This window comes from Pholcus phalangioides, unplaced genomic scaffold (genome assembly GCF_987345545.1).
Source record: "Pholcus phalangioides strain wild (caught in Gottingen) unplaced genomic scaffold, Ppha-v1.0 ptg000007l_1, whole genome shotgun sequence".
Lineage (NCBI taxonomy): Eukaryota > Metazoa > Arthropoda > Arachnida > Araneae > Pholcidae > Pholcus > Pholcus phalangioides.
Genome location: NW_028301600.1, coordinates 56,310,278 through 56,313,304, shown reverse-complemented (window position 1 = coordinate 56,313,304; position 3,027 = coordinate 56,310,278). Strand labels below are relative to the sequence as shown.

General features: G+C 37.5%; 1 long non-coding RNA gene across 1 annotated transcript in view; it reads left to right on the top strand.

Annotated features, from left to right (window-relative positions):
• The window catches only part of LOC149085520 (uncharacterized), a 47,653-nt gene extending 44,955 nt beyond the window's left edge, over positions 1 to 2,698 (top strand). Inside the window, exon 3 of the long non-coding RNA XR_016192858.1 lies at positions 2,625 to 2,698. This is a non-coding gene — a long non-coding RNA (uncharacterized LOC149085520). The remainder of the gene's footprint in view (positions 1 to 2,624) is intronic.
• Positions 2,699 to 3,027: the final 329 nt, after the last annotated feature.

The window sequence follows — 3,027 nt, the reverse complement described above, 5'->3', positions numbered from 1 at the left end:
CTGTTTTTTTTTCAGCTGAACTCTCTTTGGCTACTAAATTCTGCGCCATCAGAGGGCGCTCATTCCGCTCAAAAAGTGAGAGCAGAGAAAACAAGAGCACATACCAAAAAATAAAATAAAAACCCAACAACTGAAACGTGGGTTTTTAGTTCTGGCATGTCTCAAGCACCACACACACGACCGCTCTACTTCATTTATTTTTTTTTATTATTCTACTATAAATAACGAGAAGTATCTCCGCGGAGTTTCTTGATCGACATCGCTAGTTCTTGGGATGGGCCAAAAAACTACCACAAAAACTTTCACTAGTTCGACCAGTGTTTCTTAACATTTTTTCACACATCGCCCCTTTGACCATATTTTCTTGGCCCCCGTCTGATACAGGAGCAGAGGGAGGCGGAATTATGGTTTTGCCACCCTCCCCGTTCGAGTCTAATTTTTTTGAAAACCCAAATTATTCTTAATTATTATCTGAATAATTGCCCACGATTTCATCCAATCTTAATGGATGAATCACTCTCTAAGATCGAGACCTTTTTTCATATTGAATTAATCTTTATACTGAATTATACTGAATTTTTTTTATATATGATATTTTTTATATATAAATACGTTCGATCACTCTGGTTTTTTCGGCTAGAGTTCAGAGAGCTTCCTCTTTTGCAGAGGTTCTAGGTGGGTGGCTGTCGTTTTTAGGGACCTCCCCAAAGCAGAATATGTCGAAATCAGTGCTACTACAACTACTCAACCGTACATGCACCTCGTACACATTCCTCTACGGAATTTAATCAGTTTCTACTGCAGAACAACCTGTAAGAATTTCAAGAAAAATGTAGAAAACACTATTATGTTAATTTTCACTGCAGAACATTTCCAGTTAGCCCAGGGCTCGTTGCATGGGCGGAGATACGGGGGGGGCGGTGGGGGGCATTGCCCCCTCAGAGTCAAACGTGGAGTCGACTGATCTAATGTATATATGTATAGATGAATTGACATCATCATCATCGTGCCCCCCAGCAATAATGGCCTTGCCCCCCCCCCAGACTTCCAAGTCAATCTCCGCCTTATGGCTCGTTGCAGAACAATGCAAAACGTTCTGCTTTGGGGCCTTCCCCGAATATCTTAAGTAACTTTACGCCTATGAGTTTACACATTTACAGACACAAGCTACTCTCGAAAATCGTAGTGTCAGATCTCACCACGATATGTATATCGGATATATCGCTTCTCATACCCACACACTATGGCATACTTACCAACTACTATGGCATACTTGCCAACTACTATGGAATTTCTGTAGTTTCTACTGATTTCTGCCATAAAATACGGAACAACAGCCAATCGTAAAAAAACTACGGAAATTTGGTTTTTACTTCTCTTGTGTGTGTGTGTGTTCAAGGATTTCTTCGAATTTTATTATCCTATCGGGTACAAAATGACGTCACGCAAAGACCGCATTACCAAAGAATAAATATCAAGTCAAAAACGAATATCAAATCAATAACAAATCAACCAATTGACACAAAAGGGTGCGGTTTCCACTAAGATAACTTATCGTGGCCTAGAGTTCTTTTTGATAAATAAAATAAAATTTAAACTTTCCACTCACAGATGACGCTGTAAAACGAAAAACTCGACATCTATGCATATAAAATTTATATGCGTGTGTATGTTCTCCAAACAAATCTGCTATTTCATGCCAATCATGAATTTCATGCCAGATTTTGTATATGTACAAAACAGGCCCTAACTTGAACGATAGGCTATTTTAAAAGTTCGTCAGAGTTGAGCAAATTCCCGATAGGGTCTAAAAACTGTCCAGCAACAATGACTTTTGGAATGCCTACTTTGGTTACCTTAGTTCCCAAACAATGGTTTGTCACTTTTTTAATGCTTCCAGTGTATGACAAAAACCCGGGCAGTGTCAGGTATTATTGCTAGTTTGATATAGAATGTCAGATTCACATTTTTTTTTCTAAAGTTGAAAAAAATTGATTTTAATTTTAAAAAACATTCATGAGAATTTTTTTTTTTCATAGCTCTGTGTTGCCCTTTAACCACCTGTCAAGGCTCCCTTTCACTTGATATTCAGTCCTGGTCCGCGTTGAATGTCCCACGGCCACAAGGGGGGCCATATAATCCCAAGTTGAGGAACGCTGACAAGGAAAGGGTCTCGAAGTGACGTCTTCAAAAGTCTTGAAAAAAAATTACCCCACCGATTCAACTCATTTAAATATGCACAAAAATATTAAAAAAAAATCTGGCAGAATTATTATGCGTCAGTCAAAAAAAATTTGCAAATATGTATTAATATTTTTAATGCCAATACAGGCCAAGAATGACTTCAAAAATCCCGCAACCCTAGAGTGTTAGAGTGACGGCATTCAAACAACACGAAATCAACTGTAGCACACAGACAAAAAAGGAAAATTGACTGGAGTTTCTAAACACACACACACACACAGAGAAGCTGGGGAAAGAAAATATTTTAAAGATATCGCTCGCGGCGGCGGGCCAAGAAGCATAAGAGGCGATGAGTAGCCAATTGTTATATTTTTAATCATTTTTGCGGTTTTAATAATTGCATTCCACCGCTAATTTTCTTTGTTTTTATGTATTTCTAGGTAAGATGAATGTATTAAATTTCTTCGAGGACGACACCTTGGGACCCTTTCCTTGTGAGTCAGACTACTCGACAACAACTGACTCAAATCAAATACATATTTAATCAAAGACAGTATTCTCTAGACTCCTCCCAAGACCTGCTGAATACTAGAATATTATTAGAAATTTATGCCGAAAAAATAATTTTTCATTCTGTGATGAACAAATTTTGAATTTTTTTCACAAATAAATAACAGTTTGAAGTGAGAAAATGTGTTCTATGTAGAGACAAAAATTGAAAATAATGATGGAAGAAAAAAGCGGAAGTCTTTGTACCGTGTGGGAAAAAAGGAAACAAAACAATGAGAAAACAATGGAAGAAAATTCACATGAGAATAGACTAATGTCCGGATTAAATTAATC